At 32.2% G+C, this 10,087-nt stretch overlaps 1 pseudogene; it reads left to right on the top strand.

Moving 5' to 3' along the window:
- The first annotated feature begins 1,192 nt into the window (after positions 1–1,192).
- Positions 1,193–4,980, top strand: LOC133318007 (MDIS1-interacting receptor like kinase 2-like; annotated as a pseudogene).
- The last annotated feature ends 5,107 nt before the right edge of the window (positions 4,981–10,087 follow it).

The raw sequence follows: 10,087 nt of genomic DNA, 5'->3' as shown, positions 1-10,087 counted from the left end.
TAATAAGGAATCACATGTATTGCCTTAGGAAGGGAAAGGGGAACACCTCTTGGATGCCTCAGGAGATACGTGACCATTTGAAGGATTACTGGATTGTAAAATAAGAAGAACAAATCCATGTACAATAGGCCTTCAAATGTTGGAGGATCAATTCCATAAACTGAGCATAAAAGGTGGCTTGTTAGTACACTTATAACCTTGTATTACATAGTACACTTACGAATAATTTGTTTATAATTAAGAGTAACCTATACTTACTGTTTTATGGTTTTTTTAGATAGCAGGGAGCTAGGGACACGAACCCAGCTGCAATGAACTAGGAGATGTACAAGTATACACTCATTTAAAGAAGATTGCCAAACATGGGTAAATGAAAAATCAAGAAGTCTTCAATATTTATATGCTTTCAAAGTTAATTATTAATTTTACATACACTAACATATTACATACTAGTATTATAACTTGTCGTAGGAGTAGTAATTGAGGATGAAGGAAAAGAGAGACAATCAGCCCACTGCAGGAGATGATGCAAGCGTGCAGGTTTTGATGATGATTTGTTTGTGCAGGCGTCTCGTAGAATTAAACATAAAGGGCACATATATGGTACCTACCGAAACATGTACATATAAATAAGCTTGTCTGCAAAACCCAACATCTTGTCATTTTCTTGTTACATTAGTCTCTCTTTTTCTCACACTTCTTCCATTTCTCAGTTTTCTCCCTATTCTATTTTTCTCTCACGAGTCGTGATACTCAATCCTTGTATCTGAGTATGCGAGCAGCATTGGTCAGTCAAAATTATTTTGTTGATCTTTAAATTCCTCTTTATTTCGGTCTTCTATCTTTCTTGGGTCTTCTTCCCTTCTTTTTTTTTTTTTTTTTTTTTCTGGTCTTTGTCGTTTCTCGTTTACCAATCAAATGATCAATGAATGAGCGTGTCCCGTTCAGACGTGAGTTCGGTCCATACACAGTATATCCCTTTTCTAAAGAAGTGATATTTTCCTTCAAAGTAATGTGAATTGGAGAACTAAATAATTCAAACTTTGAAAAAGGTGTTGTTAGTAAAGCTCAATTGATAACAAGTGCACTAATCATGCTGCTCGGTTATTTCCTTTATAAGAGCATCTCTCAACTCCAAATTCTATCATCTTAAAAGAATCTGTAGCTTTTGATTGTATTCTTAATCCAAAATTCCTGTTATAGTTGAACCATGGAACCCATGTTTGAAAGGGGAAAGTCCACCAACATTGTAGCATGCTGGCGGATTCTCTTCTTAACTCTTTGTTTCCTTCACACAATCTTGTCACCCCAAGTTGCCGGCTTTTCCAAAATTCCATCTTTGGTCTCTGCTGCCACTGGTGTTGCAGTTCATGATCAAGCTGCAGCTGAAGCCATTGAAGCAAATGCTCTGTTGAAGTTGAAAGACAGCCTTGACAACCACAGCCAAGCACTCCTGTCAACTTGGACAGGTACTACTAGTCCATGCAAATGGGAAGGAATTCAGTGTGACAAATCCAGGTCTGTCTCCAGCATAAATCTTGCAAATTATGGTCTGAAAGGTACACTCCAAACTCTCAAATTTTCCTCATTGCCAAACCTCCTCAGCCTAAATATCTACAATAACTCCTTTTATGGAACCATCCCCCCACAAATTGGTAACATGTCCAAAGTAAATGTTTTGAACTTTTCTGCAAATTCTTTCGATGGTTCCATCCCTAAAGAAATATGGACATTGAGGAGTTTGCGTGGGCTTGATCTTTCCAAGTGCCAACTAAGTGGACCAATTCCTAATTCCATAGCAAACTTGTCCAACCTATCATATCTAGATTTAGGAAGCAACAATATTTCTGGCTCCATTCCTCCGGAGATTGGAAAATTGAACAACTTAGAGTATCTAAGTATTTCACTTAATAGCCTTTTTGGTTCCATTCCACATGAAATTGGAATGTTGACAAACCTTAGGCTTATTGATTTGTCATTGAACTCTCTCTCTGGTACCATCCCCGAAACAATTGGTAACATGAGCAATTTAAATATACTTGTCCTTGCTCTTAACACTCTGTCTGGGCTAACCCCTCCCTCCTTATGGAATATGTCCAACTTGTCCCTTCTCTACCTTTATGACAATAAATTATTTGGTTCAATCCATAGAAAACTTGGCCAATTTGGATGAACTTGTTCTTCATAACAACCACCTTTCTGGATCCATTCCTTACACCATTGGAAACTTGACAAAGCTTACGCAATTACACTTGAGCTCTAATGATCTTTATGGATCCATTCCTTATGCAGTTGGAAACTTGACAATGCTCACAACGTTATTCTTGAGCTATAATAATCTTTCTGGATCAATTCCTTACACTGTTGGAAACTTGACAATGCTCTCATTGTTATTCTTGAGCTATAATGATCTTTCTGGATCAATTCCTCCCTCTATAGGAAATCTGATCAATTTGCACACCCTCAATCTCGGAGGAAACAATCTCTCTGGATCTATTCCTACCACAATTGGAAATTTGCTGAGCCTCACCACATTGAAATTGCACAACAACAAACTTAATGGTAGCATTCCACAGGTCTTGAATAACATTACCAACTTGCAATACTTGCATTTAGACCAGAATGATTTCATTGGCCATTTGCCACCTGAAATTTTCTCTGGTAGGTCACTTGTGTTCTTCATTGCTCCTCTCAACCATTTGACGGGTCCAATACCAAGAAGCTTGAAGAACTGCTCTAGTATTTGTACACTCGGGCTTGAGGGAAACCAAATAGAAGGAGATATAGCACAAGATTTTGGTATATATCCAAATTTGGAATATATTGATCTGAGTGACAATAAATTTTATGGCCACATTTCACCAAACTGGGGTAAGTGCCCTAATCTTGATAGCTTCATAATATCCAACAACAATATTTCTGGTGGTATACCTATACAACTTTTTGAGGCAGCCAACCTAAGCAGACTTCACCTTTCATCCAATCACTTGGTGGGAGAGATTCCAAAGGAACTTGGGAATTTGCAAAATTTATTTGAACTCAAGATCAGCAACAATCATTTTTCAGGAAACATTCCCTCAGAAACAGGAATACTGAAGAGTCTTCGATGGTTGGATCTAGCAGGAAACGAGTTGAGTGGCACAATACCAGAGCAAATTGTTGGGCTACCCAATTTAGTGGAATTGAATTTGAGCAACAATCAATTAAAGGGAAGCATTCCCTTTGAGTTTGGCCGATTACAACCTCTTGAGTCTCTTGATCTTAGCAGGAATTTGTTGAGTGGAACAATACCAATCGGGCTTGGACAATTGATCCGCTTGCAATGGTTGAATCTCTCACACAATAATCTTTCTGGCACCATTCCATCTAGTTTTGACGACATCTCAAGCTTGATTTCTGTCAACATATCATACAACCAGTTAGAAGGGCAGCTTCCAAAAAACCAAGCCTTTCTAAATGCTCCAATTGAATCATTGAAAAATAACAAAGGCTTGTGTGGTAACATAATAGGCTTGGTTCTTTGTCCAACCAACCACAGTCGAAAGAGCAACAAAGTGATCCTAATAGTATTCCCTATTTTGGGAGCTCTGGTGTTTTGTGTGATGGGGCTTTTAATGTATATTCTTTGTCGAAGTAAGAGAAGGGAAGAAAGCCAGTACAAAGAAGCACAAAAGGAAGTAGTATTTTCCATATGGAGTTACGATGGGAAAATCATGTTTGAAAATATCATTGAAGCTACAGAGAATTTTCATGACAAATATCTAATTGGAGTGGGAAGTCAAGCATATGTTTACAAGGCTGTGTTGCCCGCAGGCCTTGTTGTTGCTGTCAAAAAATTCCATTCAGTAACAGATGAGGATATGTCTGATGACAATTCAAAGGCTTTTACTAGTGAGATTCAGACCTTGACAGAAATCAAACACCGGAACATTGTCAAGCTGTATGGATTTTGCTCACATTCACGGTTCTCATTTTTGGTTTATGAGTTCTTGGAAGGGGGTAGCTTGGATCAGATACTAAACAATGTCACGCAAGCAATAGCATTTGATTGGGAGAAGAGGGTGAATGTTGTTAAAGGTGTGGCCAATGCTTTATCCTATATGCATCATGACTGTTCACCTCCTATAGTTCATTGTGACATATCAAGCAAGAATGTTCTTTTGGATTTAGAATATGAAGCTCGTGTCTCTGATTTTGGGATAGCCAAGTTTCTGAAGCCTGATTTACAAAGTTGGACCACATTTGCAGGCACCTTTGGGTATGCAGCTCCAGGTTGGTCCATTTTCCCTTGCTTTTAGAATTGGAATTGATCACACCATTGCAATTTACACCACTTTTTAAAGTGAAATTCGGCACAGGAATCGGTTGACCCGTAGAGGAATAGGACTAATCCCTGATGAGCAAGAATTAAAGTATGCAAAAATGAAGTAAACAAGTGATGTGCCAATATCAAAATCCATTTTAAAAAATACGCTTACTAAACTTGTTTTTTCAACTAAAACCTATATGCGTTGCTTTATGCATAACTTCAAAATTTTGATGTCATTGTAGAGCTTGCCCAGACTATGAAAGTGAACGAGAAATGTGATGTTTTCAGTTTTGGAGTACTTTCTTTAGAAATCCTAATGGGAAAGCATCCAGGAGATCTCATTTCCTCATTGTCATCATCATCTACAGCAACAACGACTTATGATTTGCTATTGATTGATGTGTTGGATCAACGACCTCCTCAACCTGTGAAGTCAATTGTAGGGGATGTCATCTTGATTGCAAGGTTAGCATTTTGTTGCTTGAAAGAAAGTCCATCTTCTCGACCAACCAACCATGGCTCAAGTCTCTAAAGAGCTTGTGATGATGAAATCACCTTTAGCGGATCAGTTTCCCATGATCAAACTCGGACAACTCCAATAAAACATTGAACTGCTTAAGTATTTTGTTTTTCTGGTTTGCTTCTGTGTGTACGCCGTGGATCTTTTACCGTATGTGTAAGATTGTTCGTTTTGTAATTGTACACATATCATGTATAAATTACTAGGTTTTTGTTGTTGTTGTTGTTGTTGGAATGCCTTAGCCTAGGTACATGTGTTACAGCTGTGAATAAAAGTAAAGCATAATAATTATTATCTTTTGTCAATTAGTCTCAAAATTTATATTAAAAAAAACAACTAAATGTTATAGTTTCCTTTAAAAACAGGACAACGACCATTTTGCTACTTTTTTGCAAAATATATACCAAAATGCTATGTTTTAGACATTATTTTTCAATAAAGTTTCGCTGCAAGGGAATTATATTGTCAGACACAGCACGACATATCTCGCCCCATTAGTTTTGTAATTTAATATATGTATTTTCTGATTAAATACTATTTTCTACATAGGTGATGGAGGCAACATACTGTGTGTGTGTGGATGATATTACTCAACTTGTGTGCGGATTTTTCTATTATTGGGCATATTGTCATTACGTGCTGGAAGCATAATCAGGTAAGAGAACTCAGTATAAAAATTTCATGTCATAGTTCCCCTTTTAATAGTTCTATGTGGTATGTCTATATGTTATATCTTAATTATGTTGTGCCATGTTTCATGTCATTTTGTGGTGTCTATATGCTTTTGTTAAACATCTATGTTGATCTTGTTGATTGTAACATATAGCAAATTATTTTCAACATACCATATCAAACTATCACCCTCCTTCGGAGTTTGGTGGAACAAACGGGAGATTAATCCCAATGATCGAAAGCTTATCTGGCAAGCAGTGTCCTCCAATAATTCTCGTGTCCACAGAGTCACGATCTCTCACAAAGTCACAACCTAGTTCCAAGATGTGAAGACAATCAGTATTCCTATATACCAGTATACCATGTTTAATTTTCAAGACTACACACACAAGAAACCTACACTTGATAGTTAGTCCAATTTATCAAAGTGTCCTAAACGGTCATTTCATAATTTTTCCTTTTACGGGAACCAATCACAAGCATATTTAACAAAGGAACTCACCTACAAATCACCCTCCAATTACTCATACCATTTAATCCCAATTTATACAATCCTATATCATGCATTTTCTCCAAAAACACAAGAGGGGAGTTAAGGCATTTACCTTAGAAGCTTCAAATCACTAAGAGAAAGACAATCCAAGCCTTCAAGCCAAGAAAAACATCATTTTTCTCCTCTTGTGAACAGTACTCCAACCTAGAGATTTAGAAATCTCTCAATATAATGATGTCCAACTAAAACTAAGCTATAGGTTTTGTAGATGATGAAATTTGACACACTTTAGATTTTGGAATGGATTAATTTCATCAATCCTAGCTCAAGTTATCAAAGATTGAAGATTGAAAAAAGAAAAAAGAAAGGAAGACTTCCTTACTATATCGTATGGTTGCAGCGCAAGGAGAAGGAGAAATAAGGTGGGTTTTGGTACTTAAGTGACTTGTATTCACCGTGTGTGTACATACTTATCTACTCTGCTCACTTAACTCTCATTTCAACTTTGTACACTAGTTCAGAATATTTTTATGATAATATTTATAATTTTACTTTTCACTTTAGGGTAACTTTATTTATCCGTATTTTTATCTTTCAACTGTCATTTTAACGCATTTTTCACCAAATGTGACTTTATTTCTTTTTCTTCAACTTTTCTTATGAGGTTATTATATTGATCAAATCATAAGCTCGATAATTTAAATTTCTAACGGATTAATGGCTTTTCGGATAAACAGAGTTTAAAAAAAAGTTTTCTATCAATTGAAAAAAATAAAGTACCAATTTTATAAAAAAAAATTATTTTTTAGATTGTAAAATTGGATCGAATTTGAACTATTGACCTTTCATCCATCAACCTGCATTTTATAATAATGATTAAAATTGATTTATTTTTTTTTATAAAAGGTAAAGTGTGTTTCCTTTCTAAATATTTAAAGCTAAAAATGAATATTGTTTAGGAACCGTGGACCTAGCAAATGGACACACAGTCTGTAAGTATATAGAGAAAAAATCTTTATTTGCATATATATATTTCCGTTATTTTTTGTTCCTATATGACAAGAATCTTGATCTGTATCACTTTTACCAATATTTCTCTCAAAATATTGATACGGTTGAATACAATTATTTATATAGTCCAATTAGGGCTGGTTGACAATCACATCATGTATGATGAACCGACAATGATTTGGGGTTTTGCAATATCTTTATGTTGTTTTCTCTTGGGTCCTCACACTCTCAAGTCTCACCCTCCAAATCTTTTATATATAGATCTTTACAAAGTGTCGATTCTCATGCTGCTTAGCATGCTATTTAATTTCAATCTACATAGTTTATTTTGTATTGCCAGAGGGTGATACTTATTTTTTCCTCTCCCTTTCGTTATCTGCAACTTCTGGCAATTACTCTATTGTTTTTCAAAAAAAAATTAAACTTCATATAAAAAGGTCTCACTACTCTGTGGATAAATCTCTTTTAAAATTTATTAATAAAATAATATTTACTATTTATTTAATAGGAAATTAAGTTGTAATTTTATAATTTTTACACAATAAATTTAAGCACAAATGAAAAATACTTTGTATTTTTTAAAAAAATTATTAAAAATTAATTTTAATGTATTATCTTTTGATAAATTTAATATTTTATATAGGGAAATGTTGTATTTACAAATTTTTTTGTTTACAAACTACATTATGTCTGACCGGTCATACTTCAATCAAGAGTGTATAACTAGTCATATTTAGTATAATTTGTAAAAAAAAATTGTAAACGAATCCATTCCTTTTTGTATATTATCAAACTTTTTATATGATGTGGTTACACATCTATATATAAGATTGTAAAAGTTTTTAACTACAACAGTATATATGACAGTGAAACTCAAAAAATTTATACGGAATAAAATTTTTAAATTGTTATATGTATCACTATCAATGGAAGTATAGCTTTTCTCGTGATGTGGAACCAATATTTAACACTGTAGTCAAGGTGTAAATAACTCAGATTTTAGCTTAAATAGGATAGGTTTATGGGATTTATATTTATCATTTAACATGACACAACAAATTTTTTTACACATACAACATTTTGTGGGATCTACACTTTTTAAAGAAAAAAAAAAGAAATTACGGCACGCAAAACGAATCTCTATAACATTACATAATCATTTTTCCTACAACATAACTTTTATAAAACTCTAAGTTTATATAGAATATTTTAAGTTTCACTCAACTTATTAGTATGATACAAGTTTGGCCTAGATTATTTTAAAAAAATGTAAGTATAAGTCTAGTTTATCAAACCTATAAAGTCTTCAAAAATAACATATTGCACTTAACAAGTTATAAGTTATGATTACTTTGTATAGTTGAAACCATAATTCAAAATATTGACAATTTATTTACGTTGTTAGAAATAAAAACAATCAATTGAATCAAATTGTATCCATTTTTTATTATAAAATTAAATTTTGATTTAATTTAATGTAAATAAAAAATTTGTACACATGGACATACACTCATGTATATAAAATAATAAGAATAATAGTCTATCAAAGAAATTTACATAATATCTATATTTATTTAATTTTTTCATTATAGTTAAAATATCAAACTTCATTTTCATTCTTACATTATATATATATATATATATATAATTGATATTCAATTTATTCTGATATTTAAAACTCAAATTTATATTTAAATGTGTTTTATAAAATTATTTGCACTCACATTTATTATACTTTAATGAATTAATTTAAATTTATATTTAATATATGTAAAAAAAAAAGTATTTGTATATTAAAAAATTTAGTATAAGTCTTTTAATGATCAAGCTAACGCAGGTCAGGATAAAGGCCCTGACAAACCATTTCTGTAATACTACATAACATTCTTTCACATCATAAAAATGATCAGTGTTAAATTAAATTTTAGATTCTGCATGAAAACGTATTATAATTTTTTTAATTTTAATTTACATAAAGTATAATTTTTTTTATGTAGTTATTATATCTTTTTCCCTCTCTAAAAGTATGCATAATATTTTTCAAACAACGTCCCATTTGTTTCAGTATATATATCCTAAGGGGTAACTGAAATATTAATGCAAGTCTTTTGCATGTTACATTCGTAATGAATCAAGTCGATCGTTATGATCACTCCCTATTTATGAAATATAGTTTCTAATGACTGAAATCAAACAATTAAAACGGTGCCTTCCAGTATATTAATCATAGGTATAATATGATTAATTATGACAATTAACTGGGTTGAGTGTTGGTTTTGAAATTTTGACTTGAAGTCCGTTTGGTTTCTTTGAATTTAAATTCATTGATAACAGAAAGCTTCAACATCTTGGAAAATTGAGAATGTTTACCATGGGACAGTCAAAACCAGCATTGAATTGTGATCGCTACCGGCAACTGTGTAGACATGTTTTCATTTTCAACAACATTTAATAAAAAGGAGTTACAGAAATCATTACTTCTTCTTCTTTTTTTATATTGACATGAATTGTGAAACATTTATCAGTTTGGATTTTAGATATTAAGGCAGTGTACCCAAAAAAATAAAAATAAAAATCTGTACTTAAAAAAAAAAAATAGACTAGGTGGAGAAATTCTTAGATACAAAGGGTAGAGGCTAATATATGCAATACTTGATCTTTCATCACTAATTCATTAAGAATGATTATTATAAAAACACTAAATTGGTTAAATTACCTATAAGTTCCCATTTATTTTTCTATAAAATAAAATTGGATTGACGTTATAGACATTAAAATATAAAATTTAGATTATGCAGATTTATTTTAAAAAGTTTAAATTTAATACACTATTATTTAATGAATTTAATAAAATTTATATATAGTGTCATACACAGGTTTGAAATATTTTTTAATTAACAGTGTATTCAAATAATTTTATTTAAAATTTCCGAAAAGTATAACAACTTATTTAACTTAAAACTAGTTAAATTAAAAAGTAAAATCGGCTAAAAAAGTTATTGATGTGTACATTTAACCATACACTTTAAAATGATTTTATTTTATTTTTTTGGAAAGAAGGATTATTTTAAGTTTTCTAAAA

Source organism: Gastrolobium bilobum, unplaced genomic scaffold (genome assembly GCF_033153095.1).
Source record: "Gastrolobium bilobum isolate Gb01-03AN ecotype WA unplaced genomic scaffold, APGP_CSIRO_Gbil_v1 utg26319, whole genome shotgun sequence".
Lineage (NCBI taxonomy): Eukaryota > Viridiplantae > Streptophyta > Magnoliopsida > Fabales > Fabaceae > Gastrolobium > Gastrolobium bilobum.
Note: the sequence above shows the minus strand (reverse complement) of the source record. Positions and strands in the feature narration are given on the sequence as shown.